At 40.9% G+C, this 18,410-nt stretch overlaps 1 protein-coding gene across 1 annotated transcript in view; it reads right to left on the reverse strand.

Moving 5' to 3' along the window:
• Positions 1–246: 246 nt before the first annotated feature.
• The window catches only part of OPN3 (opsin 3), a 56,953-nt gene continuing 38,789 nt past the window's right edge, over positions 247–18,410 (reverse strand). The window contains exons 7-10 of the mRNA XM_083830339.1: positions 7,179–7,257; positions 5,868–5,997; positions 3,799–3,872; positions 247–976 (exon numbers count right to left, since the gene is read on the reverse strand). The gene's annotated coding sequence lies outside the window, so the exon portion shown is untranslated. The remainder of the gene's footprint in view (positions 977–3,798; positions 3,873–5,867; positions 5,998–7,178; positions 7,258–18,410) is intronic.

Raw genomic sequence — 18,410 nt, forward strand, 5'->3', positions numbered from 1 at the left:
AGATGGAAAGTGGCTGTTGTGTTGGAGCGGCTGGAGGTCTCGTTACACCCGGGCTCACGTCAGCCTTCCTTGCTGTTCCCAGACTCCTCGAAGGGACCCTTCCCCAGGCGAGGTGCCCATGCCCTGCACTCCCTTTCTCTGCCCACCTCTAGCACATCACCTGTGCTCTCAGGTGGAAAGCACCTGGCAAATCTTGGCTCCCTGTCAGAGCCACTCAGACATCCTGAGGGGAATGCCATTGAAATATTACTTTGTGCAAAGGAATTCCCTCACTTTTCCAGTGTTTTAAAGGTAGGGGTAAAAAGAAAGCTCATTGTGCATGATAAAGCTCCAAACTGCTCATGTATTACAGGGCTAAGGTGTGGCTGAAACAGTTTTGTACCAGTGCTACAATTCCTTAGTTCTGTGCTGTCAGGCGCACGGAGACATCTTGCATCTGATGGTGCCACATAGTTCTGGTCCTGAGGTCTTTGAATCTGTCTGCTAATGTTAATCCAGCGTGAAAAATGCTCCTATCATCCATTGATACTGAAGTTATGATGGTCCACAGAGAATTCAAAGAAGGCGAAAGCTATTGAAAGCTTAGTTGCAATCTGGAATAGATTTGTGTTAGAAAAGTTGCTGCTTTGTCTAACTCAGAGTTGTCCATTTAATTATTCTTATACCAGCACATTTTCCAGCATTACTTTGCAGGCAGGTTAATTCTAACAGCATACGGGTGCCACTCTTGATTCTTTCATCCCACCAGGAGCAGAGGTTGTTCTGCACTTCTAAGAGCTGCCTTGTCCTAGGTCCTGTGTAAGCAGGTTAGAAGCCCAGCAAGAGGCATCAAAGGTAAACACTCTTGCTCACAAGATGTTCAAAAATGTCTTCTTTAAAGCCACCAGTCATCAGTGACATTTGCTGTACTTTGTCTCTTCACTTCACACTTGCAAGCTTTATTTTTTTTTCCTTTGGTTTGGCTTTGATTACGCTTCTACAGAAAGAGAAGTGAACTTTTGTTACAGAGGCATTACAGGCAATTTACAGTACCCTACAAAAATGCATTTTCATTGCAATTCATCAAGGCTAACACCATATTAATTTAGCAGTCTGGAAAAACTACAATTAATTTGATCCTTAGTGTTGATTAGTAGCTGACATTTTGTCTAAAATTAATCCTCAGGATGATACAGAAGGTCTCAGCTGGGGATTTAGCTGCTTGGAATTTGATCATTATTTGGACCTAAATAAAAGCATATTTGCAAAAACTGAGAAACTAATACAATTACATCTTCCTGTCAAGCCAAGGTGTTAGGAGTATTTCAGGTGCTTTGACTGCAGGCCAATTCAAAACACTGTTTACAAAGGAATCATGTTGCATTAGTCACTGAACATGCATATTGTTACAGCATCTTAAACATCAAATATATTCACGAGAACACGCAATCTTATGTATGTTTGGCAAATGAATATGAAGAAAGTATCTGTTAGAGAAGAAGAGGATCAGAATGTTGCAAAAGAAGCCTGTGGCTCTCATTTAGATGGGCAGTATGGATCCAATGTAGATTTCTGCAAAGCAGTTTCAAGAACATCCATGAAAACTGCCAGCCTTGAGAGTTTAGATAGGTACTATGCTACCATATGGTAGAACTGCTTTCAAAGCAAATGCTGAGTTTTTGCTTTTCTGAGAAACCAGATGGCAAAGAGGTTGGTGTCTAGAAGCTGTCCCACCTAGATCATCAGAAGCAGTTAGTTGTATGGGACAGAAAGTGATTTTAATCTAAAGGCTTTTCAATAGTTCATATAAAATACAGATAATATCTGTATTTATTTCCCAAATATAAATGTATATATAGTAAGATCCCTGAAATAAATGATACTTGTTCTTGTGAAGTACTGATATAGATGTAAAAACATGATGCAGCAGCAAAGTGAATAATTCCTTTTCTAACTCCTTAGGTGTTCAGGGACTCTTCAATAATGTGTGTATTTTGCAAACTTTCCTGGAAGGCAGAAAAACCCAGTCTCTAGCATTGCCAACCAAACACCTTCCAAAAGCATTATGGACACTTAAAATAAATATCCTATACATTGATAGAGTAGGTGAGAAAGCACTGATAGCAACAAAGGGTATCACATATACACGATAAGTGCTGTATTTGTCATTTGTCTCCTAAAAAAGGGGAGCATTTGCTTCCAGAAAAAACTCCCATAGCAATTCTATAATAAAGCCTGAACAGACCTCAGTCAAGTTTTTAAAATGTGTCTTAGCTCAGAGCAGTAGCGCAATGAATTCTCCCAGCTGTCCCCACTGGCCATGTGCTGGTTACATGGCAGTGTGCTGCCAGTATACGTAATCTTAGGTTCTTGTGGATGAAGACCTGCTCCAGAAGCCCACCTAATGAGCACCAAGCCCTTGTGGGAATCAGAGGCTCCAAACCAATGAGTGAACACAGTGCCGTGAAATTTTCTGGCATGTGTGGAACATGCATCCACCAGTACAGTGCTCTTTAACCAAATTGAGCTATCTTGTGGTAACCCTGAACCCTCCTTTTACTGCGTAAAGGCATCTGCACCTTCACATTTGCTGCCAGCCCTCAAACTCTGTGAGAACAGCTCGTGTTTCTTCCAGAGGCATCGCTTCATCCATATCTTCTCCCTTTCTGTTCTGTTGCCACCTCTGTGTTGACAAACTCTTCCAAAAGGCTTCCCTCTATCACTCTTCTTTCTTTCACTGTCCCTCTCTTTCCAGCCACGATCTCTCTTGCTGGCACTGGCAGTCTATTCGGCTTCCCTTCAGATGCCTTCTGCCCCATACAGACTGTAGTAATGTCACACAGGGAGGCAACACCAACGCCACTCTGCAGTAACCCCCCTAAATGTGTTCAGGGCCTCAGCTCCAGCCGCTCCAGCCTTCTGCTCTGTTCTTATCACACTACACTATTTGCTAGTGGTGGTGTAGCCTGAAGTGACTGAAAACATTTTAATTTGTGAAAAATCCGTGGGTATACATTCCATTTAATTGAACAAAAAAAATGTACATGAACATTTCAGCATGCGGAACACAGGCTTTCCAGTCCCTCTGGAAATCAGCGCAAGTACAGAAGGGTAATTAAGGGCAGAATTTGGCAATTACATTGGAGCTTTTTCAGGATGTTTTTGATGTGTCTCAGTGCAAAAGGGAACTTCCTTTCTCCCAGTAGCTGGGAGCATGACAATTCAAGTCTAGACCGAAGGCAATAATATTTCCAGATGAAAATCTATCACTGCAAGAATAGAGCCTGAATTAAGCAGAGTAAAGACAGGATCTCTAGATTTTCATCTATTAAAAAAAATGAAACAAAATAAAATCAATTGTAGACAGAGTCATTCTGAAAACCATCAGTCCAAAGTCTCAAATCCTTTTTCCTTCTTGAAACAAAACATGTTGTCTGAGTTGTTTTTTATTTGTTTGCTTGTTTGTTTTTTTCCCTTTTCTTTCCAGTTTTGGATTGCTTTGGCCATTCAACATAAGAAAAAAAAATATGCAAGAAAAACATCAAATGTAAAAAAGCAAACAATCTTCTTACTCTTCTTTTTCTGAAGTAAAACACAAATGTCTGATCTGATCTGCTTCTGATAATCTTAGCGAGTAACCTTTCTTTCCTTTAATTAGATAACAGGTTTTCAGTTCTTTACAGAGCTACATCTTATTCACATTTTGGAGAAGTTTCAGGGCTTCCTACTTGGGTGCCCTAATTAAAACCCACACAAGCAATAAACAGTCTCATGAAGGGATTGGGAACTGAGCAATTTTTTTACTAGTTATTAGCTCACCTTCGTGATTACCACGGTACAGTAGTCATGTCTGTACTCATGCTGTCAGTTAGCCACATTACTAACAGAAGCTCCTGTATGAAAAAGCACACAATGTAGTTATTTCAACAATAAGTATGATTGCAAGCATTACAACTAACCAGAATACAGCGGAAAAACAACTATGATATGGCAGACTCACTATTTGTTCTTTTTTCTCAGCAGCCACGTAGCAAATAAATTGTTAAGCAAGTGCCTCTGAAGAAGAGTTTTACCAATTCCTCATTTTCACTTTATTTTTATTTTACCCACTTAGGGTATCCTTAGTCATCCTAGGAAGTCCTTCATACCTTCATTTTTGCTGTGTTCCCCATTATTTCCTGTAATTTTATTTTCCTATATTCTATTTATAAATTTAATCAAACACACAGAAATAGTTACTGTAGATAATGCAGTTGAACTTCATTAAAAAACTGCAGGAAATGATAATAGCATTGTGGTGCACCAGAGTGGAAAGACATTCACTGCTGTTCTGTTCTTCTGAAAACACACTTATTATCCAAAAGTACATCTTAAATTATCATACCCAACTATTATATATGGTTCTATTTCTCATTGGCAATTAATCTGTTTACATCTTTAAATTCAACCTTGTACTGAGGCTAAGCTCTGCATCTGAATCTTTGGCCTCTCAGCAGTCATTCTGCTTTCTTTAATTCAGATTATTGTGAAACTTCAGTACCATGTACAGAATTTTATCTAAGAGTTGTTCAGTCCTCTGAATTGTGTCTCAAATATATTATACTTGTAAAAAAAATATATTTATTTGGCCTTGCAAAGCCATTTAATATACTGTATTTAAACCTCACCTGAATAGCTTGTGTATTTGCCATATATTCCCTCAATGAAAGCCTCATTTGCTAGTCCTTTGCCAGTAGACATTCTGTAGAAAGTAGCATGCTTGACATGCTTTGCCCTGCTGGATCCCATTCCACTGGTTTCAAAGGTTTTAGGGTGTGTTTCACATGTAATCTTATTATATGTTTCACCTGTGACACTTCCATGTGTCACTACTATATATTTAACCTGTGTCACTACTATAGGTTTCACCTGTGACAATGTCTACGCAGCCATGCAAAATATCCATGCAGGTAAAATTGCTTGAAGAATGCCTGTAGAATGCCTACAATTACTGAGTTCAAAAGTCTCCCTAAAGTACTGTCCAGGCAAGGACGCCGGACTCTGCGAAAACAGAGCAACGCGGTCTGGCCACAGCATGGACTGACACTAATGTGGTCCCAGGGAAGGCAGCGCCAGCCTGAATCAGGGCAAGGAGACATGAAGAGGTATTCACTGACTGTACACACAGTGTTGTTTTGTTAGCAATGCTGACAGGGCTACAGTGGCCTGGTGGACTGACAGCAATATCTCTAATTCCCTGTAATGCAGGGACTGTGAGGCAAGAATGCCAAGCAGCTGTGCATAAAGTCAGCTGTGGACACTTGGGAGGCTGTGTCAAATAAGCCTACAGCTGAGGTCAATTATATATTTAATATTTGCCATACAGAACCTCAATATCCATCCCGATGACTGCCAAAACCTGATCATCTATTAAGCAAAAGGAGGTAGGGGTAGACTGTCAGCAAAGCACTAGCAAACGTGAAGCTTTAACAGTGATGTTTGGGCACGGGGACATGGGTGCTGTGATCCTGGCAAAGCACACAGCAAGTGGTTATTCTCATGAAGAAGTCTGGATTACTCTGTAGACCATCCCAGCCAAGAAGATCAGTGTGGCACCACCAGCATAATGCTCTTTCTTTCTGCCTCCATCCAAGCAAATGTGTGGGAGGTCTCCTGGGTCTCCTGGCCCCAGCATGGCACACTGCCAACACAGCCTGATGTTTGAGCAAGTGCTAGCCACAATGCTAGCACAAACCCCAAGGGAATCCCTGACATTTGTGCGCAGATAGGCAGGGTAAAGGGAGAGGGTGCACTTAAATAAAACCTTGTCTCTGCCCTCCCAATGTGCACAGGTGTAGGGTGTGGAACCAGACCAAGTCACAGAGTGATCCATGGGGAGGGGGTCATACCTCTGTCTTCTTCAGGTTGCTTGTTTGAAAATTAGTCAGGTGCAGCTGTGGACAAGATCTATGTCTGTGGAACAGTCCAAGCTCACAAATGTCCTCACGGCCATTTTCTCTGCTTCTACTCAAGGCTGCTCTGCAGAGGATGAGCACACACCACATTAAGACAAATAGCTGATGCCTGTAACGATGCAAGAAACTGAGCCAAGCTGAGCAATTTCAGTCCCATTTCAACATGAATCTCCTCTGAAAAACTGAAACCTCTTCTTCAATACAGGGAAAAACAGCTTTGTTTGGTGAGACAATCAAAAGCTTTGCACAAAGAATTCTTCTTACTTAGCTAAAGGTCAACTCAAACTACAGCCCACTACACGTGGGTTATTTCCAGGCACAGTATGTGGATGACCAAACAGCCTGTGTGCGGGTCTGTTATCCCTGTTAGGTAACAGCGTCATCCTGCTCAGAGCATCTCTGCTGCAGCATGTCTGTACAGGGTGTAAATCTACTTCTAAAGCAGGCTACGGGCTTTATACTTTTACTTCAGCAAAAAAATGATCACCTTTGTAACGCTGGTTAAACCAGCAGGTTTTCGTCTTCTCACCATTTCCCTCTGTATGATTCTCAAGACATTACTTACATGATATAAATATAAAAACTCCAACTATAGCAGCTTAAAACTCTCTGAGGGGTGCTAGCAAGTATCTTACCTCCTTTCTCAAATTTCAGTCCTGTATAATGTCTGCCTTCTTTGAAAAAGGAAGGGAGGAAGGGAGGAAGGAATTGGAAAATGCTGATTACTGTATGTACATTCTTTCAGGTCCCTTCATACTCTGGGCTAGCTTTTGGATTGACTATGCCTGAAGCATGAAATTACCTTTAGCTGATATGTTTTAAGTAGCTGTCATCTCTCTTATGTCCCTCTCCCCTCCCCCCCGCCTTTTTTTTTTTTAATGGATGTAATGTGCATGGTTAAAAATATGTATTTACAGAGCTCAGTTTAGAGATTGTTCTTTGGTGCTCTCCCTATAAGTGAGCAGCATGGTTGTACAAAGAATTCTTCCTTAAAACATATTCAGCCACATAGTGACAATATACCAGGAAATGGCTCCCCCCAGAACATGCCAGAGCTTCCCAAATGCTTATCACTCCCCCAGAAATCAGGCAGCCTTTCTGGGCATGCATCAAGGAAGCAAAGTTCCGATGCTGCTGCAATTCTCAAAGCTCATCCGTTACACCTGAAGGAAGGAGTATTCATTTTTTCATTTTCCACATATCAGAAAGCAGGAGGCAGCAGAAAGCAAGCTGCAACAAACTAACCTTGCCTATTCCCAGACACTGGAAGGCTCTGCATGCAGGCAAGGCATGGATGGATGATGCAACTGCAGCATTCTTCCATCTGGAAAAATAGATAGTGTTGGTGTCTGCTGAGGCAAAGGTGAAGCTGTCGGCTCAATTAGGACCTGAAAAATCATGAAACCTACAAATCTGCTGAGCATCACTGGCAGCTATTTTAACTGCACAGGCAGACTAGAGAAGTAGGAGTTATTTATAACAGAGCCCAGTGCTAATTGCATGACTGACCACAGTGACTCATGCAGCCTTGGAGGTTTCTCACCTGCAGCCCAGGACCCTGGGAAAACTCCAAAACTCCCTGAAATTTGTACCAACATGAGGGTCCACTTCTGTTCTAAATAAAGAGAAAACATAATACTGTGTTTCATTAAATTTTACCTTTGTTCCTCTCTCTCAATAATTGACTTTTTCAAGGTGACCGTCAAATACTGTCTGTCTTCAGGAGAAACAGCAGGGGTAAGACTGCTATTTGACTGTCTTTCCTGGCTCTGTTCAATTAAAATCTTATTTGCAGTACTGTTATTACTAGATATTTTTTCACTTTATGCAATTTCTTGAGGTATTAAACTGTTCAAGTTAAATGTCAGAAGGTAATACCGAAACATACCTTTCAGTAAACAGCACAGATGCATTAGTTATTCAAATTTATCAAATTAGACTGTGAGATGACAATCTTTTACAGAAATTAAATATATGGTCAAGAGTTTCTGTAAATAAGCAGCCATCCATCTTTATTCTTTAGTGCACTGTGCAATCTTCTGCATAATATTAGAAGACTTCTCTTTCAGAGAGATCCAACCATTTGATTTACTTAATAAAATGGTGTAAAACAAATATAATTTACAATGTTTCACCATAATTTTTGATTCAATCAAGGGAAAAGATATTACTTTTGAAATATAGAGTATCTATTTCATGTATATATATTGCTTTGGTTGGGTCTGGCAAGAAAAGGACTTTATAAATCAACAATAAAAGAGTGACATTTAGAAACTGCAAATCTGAAAGAAAAATATGTTGCTGTTTTATTAAGGAGCTTTACTAGCTGCCAAATCTAGCAAAAACTGGAAACTTGCCACTCCACACGCCTAGTGTCATACAAGCATTGAAACAACTTATATTGCTGTTAAAAGATCATTGAAAGCATCTTTTTTGTCTGTTTTTAACTCCGTAGAAGTCCACCCAGACCTTAAACAATGAGATCACACTAATCCTTTGAGACCCTTTAGAAAGTGCAAACCAGAAATTAAAGATAAAAATGGAAAGGAATGAATAAATCATAAAGTTGAAGGTCGCCCCTATAAATCAGGAAGTCGAGTCCTGAACTAAGTAGCAACATTTTCATAACAAATAAGCCAGTCGAGCCTTCGCATGGCCCTGCTTTCATCTAGCATGGGAATAACTCTCCTTTTCAGAGATCTACATTCAAACTATAAAAGATCCCCTTGGTTTTGAGGTAGCAGTATTCTCAATGTGAGCAATATCCTTTGGGCATTTAGTAAATACCTGATTTGTGTTTCTCATACTGTGCAACTCATTCATGAGCACATGAAAACCTCTTCTTCACAATTAAATAGATTGCTCTACATAGGAAAATTAAACAGGCAGCAAAATCATCTATAGCTCTCCATCACTGATCTCTCCTTTCCATTTTCTGTTCCCCATGGTGCTTGAGAAAATGATTCAAAGCCAAATATTTCTTTGGGCTTTGCTGCTGATCAGACTGTTCCTATCTAAGAAATCCAAACTTGACAGCTGCTTTTGGTGACATCCCTTCATTTGCTCTCTTGGCAATCTGGTCTGCCTTGTAATATCCTGTGGAAGAAAGAAGGAAGGAAACGAGGGATTACTCATGACTGTGGGCTAGAAAAGCAATAGCAATAGCGAACTGCTTTTGCATGATCAATCTATTAGACTCTTCTGTTAATCTCTGTTTGAAAGTCCACTTGAGCCAAGTCTTCTCTCAGCTACTCTTGTGAAGAAACTCTTCTGAAGGCAAAAAGGGTGCAGAGATGTGATTCTTTTCAGAGAGGAGCTCTTTCTTTCTTGACTTAAAAAGAGAGAGAGAGAGAGAGAGAGCTGTTTTTATTACCTCCCTTAGCCCTTCCACTATTGAATTACTTTGAAAAATAATTTTACACGGTTATTCTCAGACATACACGAGGTTACACAGATCTTTCATTCACCATATTTTTGTTCTCACTAGCATTGGCATGAGTATTGATATTCAGTTTCAAGATAAATGCAGAGGTTTTGATCCTAGAGGGAAACCAAAAAAAAAAAAAAAAAAGTGTGGATATACATTTGGAGTACTGGAGGAAGAAGAAAGAAGAAAGGCAGATGAGATATTTAGAGTGATCATTAGTGTTATCTCAGGATATTCGCTGACCTCAAAACAAGAGAATTCTTTTGGATATCAGATTCAGAATTCAGGGAGAAATATAACTTGGCTCTTACATATGGGAGGGAAGAAGGGGACATGCTTGCTTTCACCATGGGACATCGATTGCTTACCATCTCCTCCTGTTCCTAGCCTCACCCTAACCACTCCAAGACATATCCCACCAGTTACCTGCCCTCCCCAGTGAAATCTTCACCTCAGAAGATTTTATCGAAAAGCTCCCTATTATATTATATACAGATATTCCTGATATAATGTCTTCCACGTCATACCCTGATTTGACATTTGCACGTTTGTTGCCAGGGTGTTTCATTGTCATCAAGAGATCATTGACATAGTCAGATAAAATCTCAGGCCAACATCATATCAGCTATTTTTAGCTCTGCTATATAGAAAAAGCACAGAGGAGCTGGTGCTGTCACTTCTGTGAGATTTATGCATGGTCACTGGTTTAACAACTTTATTTTTACCTACCCAGGGAATCACATGAAATCATGATGAAATCATTTTTCCTCCCTCTCTTTCTGTTATTTAGAGGAAAGATTTGTGCTGCAACAGATGCATGAACAGGAGAGAAAAGAGGGAAAGAAGTGAAGGGTGTGTGCTAAAATACATAGCCTCGTGGACATAGCTTTATATGGCACTTCTTGTTCTTATCCTTGGCTGTCCAAGTGCCTTTCCCTCCACCAACACTAACTGGATCCAGATCTGCCCAAATGATGTTCCTTTTTAGAGTAACCATGCCTGAGCTCCACCTAAATGGAGGCTGTATGTCATTGCTCTCTTTGGCACTCTGGCAATATAAAGGGCCCTGAAGTGTATGTGAATGTATATGATGCCCTTTAAGGTCCCTTTATCCTATGTAAAAGTGCTCACCTGCAAATTATAATCAGTCACAACTGTTTTCAGGTGCAGTATAACCAGCAGTAATGGAATGTGAGAACTTCTTTCATTGATTTGTATTGCCTGGGTTCATGGTAGTGAGGGGTTTATGCTTCTTTAATGCTTAATAATTTACAGAAAAGCTTAGTGTGATTCAAGGAAGCTTCTTGCTGATAATACTTCAGGCTACCTATCTTTGTGTCCTCCAGACTATTGTTTTATTAATATGAGGTCAACACCCAAGCAAGGCTCTTTGCTGTAGGCACAAATTCTGCTCAAAATTAAAGTGCTTCTATTCCAGGATGTGAAGATGAATCAGGCTTATCTGACTTACATCAGATCCCTGACCTGTACAGCCTCAGCCACATGAACTCAGGACTTACTTTCCATCCCCAGCAGCAGCATTTCCTTGGGGATACCCAGAACAGTGGCCTAGCACAAGCTGCCTCTTCCTCTTGCTTAGTAGCAACAACAGCCCTCCAGCTGTGTGTCCTCAGCATCGTTCCCCTGGCTGGGATGTCAGCAGCAGGGTACCACTGCCCCTGTGTCATTTTCAGACAGGTTTGCCTGTGTGTTGAAGAGCCTGTAATGGCTCTTCATTTGTGTCAAGGAGCCCCGCATAGCATTTACCTTGTCCTCAGCTCAAAAACAGCTAACCACTGTCAGCTTTGTGTTTTAGCTGGTTTACTTTGAACAGGATAGATCCCACCTTTGCTTCTTCAAAGTTCTTTTTCATGTCCTCTGCCAGTATACTGATCTTCCCAGCTTTGTGCATGAAAATAAAACTCAGATAAAAGTAATCTGGGTTCCAGCCAACGCATTTTCAGAATAATCTGCAGATATTCTTCTAAGACCTTTCTTTATCTTTGCCAAATTAACTTGCTTTGCAATGTCTTTACAAATCTAAGCCCCTCTGAGTATCTGGCTCAGTAGCTCTGACCTCAAAATTCTGTAGTTGACTTCAGATCCATAAGATTTATTTACAAAGCAAATAGTCAAACATACAGCATCTTCCCCAGTAAACTAAGTAGCTGTACTTTCTGGAAATGGTATTACACCTACACAGTTAATGTTTTTTAGCTCACCCTGGTGTCCTTGACAGAACTAGGTTCAAGGCAAACATTTGGAAGCAGTGTGATAATTCAGGAGATTTAAAATCCCATTTCCCAGGTAAACCCAAATCCCAGCAGTCCCTCAATTCTTAAGCTACTTTTGAGAATTGGCTTGAAGTTTCCCAAGCCACCTGTTGGGCATCTCCATCGCATCCCAATGTGTAGCACTGTCTAGAGATTCCAAGCTTTTTCAGAGACTGGGGGGAATAACTATTTATACACTGTGGTCCTCTATCTTGGCTGATTTAGGAGGCCAGATGCAGGTAGGCCCCCAGACATATGGCTTAACTACACCCCATCCTTGTGATAATTTGGGTATTCCCACAGTATGCTGCTGCGTAGAAACACTAATGTTTAGACTCTTCCAAAGAGCTTATTCTTCATCTTCGTCTCTCGAGTGAGAAGGTGTGGGCTCTTGTTGTTTGGCTTCCAGCAGCATGATGATGAACCTGGAGGCCCTGTGCCAGACGTTGTGCCAGAGCCTTCGCTCCATTCCTGCCTGGCTTTCCTCCCTCTCAGTTCTGGAGCCTCCCCTTTGAAAAAATCTCTAATTGTCCTGTACGGCAGAAACAGAGGAGTTCAGTAGTCTCAGACTGGTTGTGTAATCATCTGCGACAGTGCCCTTTCTTTATAAAACAGCACATTTGTCTCACTGAACAGCATTTTTGAAAGTAAACAGCCCTTCTGGGCCAACAGAAGTAGAGTTTTCTGTCCAAGGGAACAGCAGTTCTTCTTTTCTTTCAGACCTTCATGATTTCATTGATTGCATTAGAAATAACCTATGCACATTTTTTATTCCAATTTTATTTTTGAAATATATATTTATTTCAAAAGGAGATTCATGAGATCGTTGACTTCTTATTTGCTTCCTAAAATGGATCCTAAGGTTATGTAGTGAAATCATGGTGTTTTTTTTTGACTGCCACTTTTCAGCCTGGACATCTTGAGGTATGTATTCATTTGATCAAGAATCACATATATATGTAGAATTACCTAATTAATTTATGATTTTCTTTGAACAAGTTATTTTTGTTGATTGATATCCATTGTTGCCCACTGGCATCTGGTGAGACTTACTCAGGTAGAAAGCTTTTTTTTTTTTTCTAATCATACTTGCCAAGAAAACATTTTCATTTGGCTGCTTTCCCAGTAACAGAAGGGGAACTGTATATAAGCAGGTACATGTGAAGTTTCTAGTCTGTCCTGGGAGAAAACACAATCTTCCTCCTGACACTGGCTTGTTTTTAAAATCCTGTACTGTTTTCCACCTAAATGATTGCAGTGAGTTCAGGGCAGTACACCTAATCCAAAGCCAAACATTATTTCGTCTACTAATACATCCACTCACATGTTTCCTCACAGAATAAGGTTAACTTTCTCCCACTGATCCTAGTTATTTTATTTTGCTGATCCTTTCACCTATTAGCTGCTGAATATTCTGCCTGGCATTTTGATTCCCTGACACTGAACCATGAAAGAAAAGGGGAGACAGGATTAAGGAAGGAGAAGACAGATTTTCAGCTGCACTGATCTTCTCAAAGAGAGCAGTAAGTAACTCTCCTGTCTGTGTGGCTTTCATGCCCTCTGGTTCAGAGGTTCAAAAGAACTGAATTTAGAGAGAAATCCAAAGGAGCTGGACACAGTGAAGCTCTTTCCTCATGAAGGTTATTCCCAAATTTCTTTCCTCTGGGACTGGAATTTAAAGTAAACTCATGTATACATAAACTGAATGGGCTACTGAAGAAGACGCAAGAACAGAAAACCAGTAACAGAGTGTCCTGCAGCCCTCTTCTCGAGCTTTTCTGTCCCCCTTGCCCCGAGGTACTCCTCTGGCTTGCCAGCTGCAGCCAGAGAGGATGGTGACCACTGGCCAGAAGAGTAGGCAAGGGTTGAGCACTCCACACACACACAGGTACAGGCTTACAATAACCACGTAATTCTCATACATCCTGATGGGCACAAATCTTAGTCTAAGAGTATTTATTTAATTACATCCTCTTCTTGCCCCCATGAAACAATAAAATGCAATTGGTTATGTAGCCTGAGAGCAAGAAACTGAAGCCACGCTCTCAGAAGAGGAATACTGAAAAACTGCACAATTCACTTTCCGAGATTATACTAAACAAAGGGCATCATTACTGTCAGATCTAGTGCCAGTGCAATGCTTGATATGCTTCCTAGTGATACAGTAGTATTTACGTTCCAAGTAACGGAGCAGTTTGCAGGCAGGAATTATAGAGCGTAAGAAAACATGATCTAGACCTCCCCGGCACTTTAAAAATACAGGTTGAAGTATGTCAAGTGGTTATTTTTATCCCCACCCCATCATGAAGTAAAGTCTTCCTCTCCCTTTGCATGACATCTCTCAGAGCAGCCCTCTGTCTGTGGAAGACCTTAGTTCACTGTCAGGTGAAGGACATTGCTGAAGGAAAACAGTGGGCCCTGAACAATACTCAGTGCTCAGCTTCTTATTTGGAAACACTTTTATGTCTTTGACATTTGCCTGCAATTCTAATTGGAATAGGAATAAAGGTACCTGGACAAGAAAGAATGTTCAGCATTCAAGCCACATGTTCATGCAAGCAAGGTGGTGATGGAAAAAAGATTTGCCTGGGGAATTACTGTTCATAAGCCAAAATGATGAGTGCAACAGAGTATTTGATACAATACAAACTTGGGAAAGAGCACCCTAACTGAGTTGTATGGAAGAACAAGCAGTTATCTAATAAAAAAGCAAAACAATGACCTACATGATTTTGATATGCAATGTTAGTCATTATCCCAACAGGCGTAATTTAGTGTTCCTCTAATTCCTTTAGCCTAACCAGTGAATAGGTGGCTCACACCCCCCAGAGGCTGGATCCCCAGCTCTCTTCATATAAGCTCCTAGCCAAGCTGATGGCATTCTTCACTCTCTAGTTTGTATAGAGCAGGATTTGTTTTTTTGTACTGTAAGTCAGCATTTGATATCTCCAACATGAATCACAAGCAGGGAAGCAGTTAGCCTGGTAATTAGACAAGCAAAAAGCATTGCCATTCCCTTTGTGATCTAACTTCTTTTTTAATATGGTGGAACTAATCACTGGTCATGTACTGATGTGAATCCTCTATCCAAATAAATACAATGCAGGGGGGAGGGGAGGACACAAGGAGAAAGGAGGTGAGAAAAATTGTTGGTAACAAAGGCCAGTTTTGAAGTAATTTATGACTTAGCTCAATCACTGTATGCCTTGTTTTTGAAGTAGCTGCGTTCTGTATGCTCAGACTAACAGGCACCTGCCTCAGGCTTTTGCCGACGTGGGCGTTCAGCTCTGTCACCTCCATCAAAAGACTTTCTCATTAGTTTGTTGATCCCCTGTTGGCTTAGATTATGACCACACAGCTGTCAGTGAGGGAGATGCAGGCATCTCCTAAGAGGTTTTAGGAGTTTAATGCATTTTTGATCTAAAGAACATGTGTTTATTAGAAGCAGTGATTAGCATTTCCAGGATCCAAAACTAAATTCTTATATAAAACATATAATGTAGTACAGATACAGCTCCATGATAAGGTGAATGTTCTACACCATCAGTTTTCCTTTGCCCTTTGTGTGTACGCATTTTTCCTTTTTTTTTCTTCACATATACATACACACATTCATATGCACATATTCACTGATATTTACCATACACTTTGAAACTGAGCCGTAGCAAAGCCTAAAGAACTTTTTAATAGTATGGTTATCCAGATCAGCGCGCATTATGGCATTTTGTGGACTATTCTGAGCTCTCAGAATAAAAATATTTCATGAGCATGCCATTAGCATTACCTTTTCTAAGCAAACGGAAGATTTTTCAGGCTATGGATGTCACTAGAAGGCATTTATGCATTATGTGGCTTCACAATTAATAAACTTCTAGCACAATGTGGCAACAAAATGCAGCTGATCACAACACAGCAAAAATCAGATTTCTGAAAAACTGGATATTTTCGTCTCCTGTTGGGAATATTATTATGCCTTTTCAATATGCTGACCTGACTCACACAAAGTTAGTCTTGCCAAAGGCTTCTAACAAGCTACTTTAGTCATTTAGAAATATGCCTTGTTAGTTCTGCTTAGGTTATGCAAAACCAACCTTTACAGGTTTATTAAAACTTTCAGATGAAAGGCATTTGTTAGGCTTTTGTTGTTGTTGTTATTTTCATTTCTTTTTTAAAACAATTTGATAAAACTGAAACAGCATTGGAAGTATTACCTACTGCCTGAATACAATTTGGGAACAAAATCTTCCTTAACCTCATATATCCCTTTACTGCTTGTATCTTTATCTGCTATTTTATATCCTAAATCTCTCCATCTGCATCAAAATTTTCCCTTAAAAATCACATTGCTTCAGTTTTTTACCTCATGTCCACTATTGTCTGCATACTCTCCTCCCCTTGAATGCTGTGTTCTTTTCTTTTCTATTTTCCTGTCCTTATGTGACTGGTTCTCCCTTTCTTCATTCCGATTTGCTATCACAGTTACATATATTCTCTACACAGATCCAGAATTACTTATGTGGTGGGAAGAACAGGGTTTCATGTGAAAGAGAAGTGGGTAAAGCAGAGAGATTTGCCTTATTGTCTCTTTCTATTTCTATTCCAATTTCTTCTCAAAAAAAAAAAATGGTGCTAGAAAAATCCCAACAGCAGATTAGTCTACTGAAAAAAAGATTTACCAGTCAGCCTGCACAAACACTGTTAGTTGTCAAGACGGAAAATGCATCTCCAGAGGATCTAAGTGAAGTCTTCCAGCAATGACCCAGAACTGAAGGAAGTCTGATCCTTCTCCTCCTTTGAAATCCACAAGCAAGATCATTAAGGTGTTTGCCATAATTTTTTAATTTCCCTTTCTCTCATCCTCTGATTCTCTAGCATTCACACTTGCCCTTTTCTCTGACCTCTGCTTCTCTCCTTTTATCTTTATCCTCAAATCAATCTTTTTGAGGACTCTTTCACTCCCCAGTGCCTACTGAAACAAATTCCCTTCCCCCCCCATTGCCCACTGAAAGTCACTTTCCCACAGAGCGAGGAAGGAGATTCAGACACCACACCTGAAGCTCCTTCAAGGGCTTGGTACAACTGCTGCTCACTGCAGTAAGCTCAGCTCCCCCCCAGGGACAGTACGGGAGGGACCACATGTGTGGTCAAACAGCGTTTGTGTGGTTTCTGAAACCAGGGCAGGCTGAATCAGGTGAGGGTACCGCACTGTCATTGCAGTCAATAGCTTGTGCTACACCAGGTGACGGCACCATAGATATAAATACCAATGGATGTCTTTGTTGGAGCATGGATGGGTTAGCAACAAGGGCTGCTCAACCTGCTGCGCCACAGGCTTCTTAATGGCTCCACTGGCAATGTGGGTGGCCTCTGTGCAGCGAGTTTTCCACCAGTCCTCTCTCCAGGATGCACAAAAAAGGCCAGAATCTTTTGTAAAACCAGTTAGAAATATTGAGATCAGATGCCTGGATTTAAAAGTGGAATATTTGATATTACATCCTAAAAGCATCTAACCCTCTAGGGAAAGCATGCAGCATGCCCAGCTGTCACAGTTAGGAAGATTCCTGGTATTGCTATATTTGAAGGCTCTACTTGAAGTTGCACATTGCCTTCTCTTATTTCCTGTGCATTTTAGCTGGATGTGCATTACTGCAGAGATCACTTCTGCAGGGTAAACTCCATCTAAAACAAGCAGAAGCACCAGCTTTTACATATGCCACTTTTTTTTTTACCTGGCATTGCAAGGACAAGTGTTTTCAGCTTTATAGTGGTTACTTAGCACAGCAGGGATTACAAAATTGCTTTCAGAAACAAAATGCTGCTTCAAAACAAGCTCTCTGTTTCTGAAGTTCATTGACTTTTCTTGATCAAATTACAAGGAGGAACTGGCATCCTAACTGAAGCATACAGTGCCGACTAGATGAAACACTGTGCTCACCTGTGGCACCAACCGGGGTGAGCATCCAGCTGCTGGACAGGGCCCCTCGGCGGTCTCCACATGTGGGAGTCTCTCCAGCATCCAAAAAGAAGCTGCATGTGTTTTAGGACAACATGCACCAGCAACCACAGCCTGCTTGGCTCTGCAGGGAGCTGTGGGGGCAACTGGTGCAGGATCGGGATGCACTGAGCGTGGGATTGCAAATCATGCTTTCTAGTACTAGCTCTGACATAGATTTTCTCTCTGGCTTTAGGCAAGCAAGCTGACCTTGCCACTTCAGTATCTGTGCTGCCCTCTTTCCCAGACAATAATGAGAATTAGCTCTTTCTAAAGTACTTGAGAGACTTTAAGTGCCCCAAAAACATTATGGCCTGAATTCCTGGTTATATCCTAGCCCTTTTTAATGCTTCAAGGCCCCTTTCTGCAGCCAGTGATGTAAATAATGGTCCTTTATCTAAGTAACAGTTGGTCCCTGCATATCTGGGACACCCTGTTGTATCCCTGACACCTGTTATAACTGTAATCATCAGAGATTCAGCTTTCTTCTAGCACAAGTGTCCCTCGGCTTCTTGGTGTTGCTGTGGCCCAATTACCGAATATGTTCTCTTCCCACGGATGTCTCTTCTGTGAGGAATACAGCAGCACAATCCATCTCCAAAGTCAAAGCTTATTAAATGAAAATGTCTCGGGGTTCCAATCACGGGCTTGAAAACATTCAGCTCACAGTGTCCATTTCCACCTCCTACTGTAAAAGCAGCATCATTTTTTTTTCCCCATGACTAGATCTGCTGCCATGGTTACAGCTTCACGCAGTGTAGGGTCACCTTTCCTTTCAAGAAAAA

This window comes from Anser anser (genome assembly GCF_964211835.1).
Source record: "Anser anser genome assembly, chromosome: 3".
Classification (NCBI taxonomy): Eukaryota; Metazoa; Chordata; class Aves; order Anseriformes; family Anatidae; genus Anser; species Anser anser.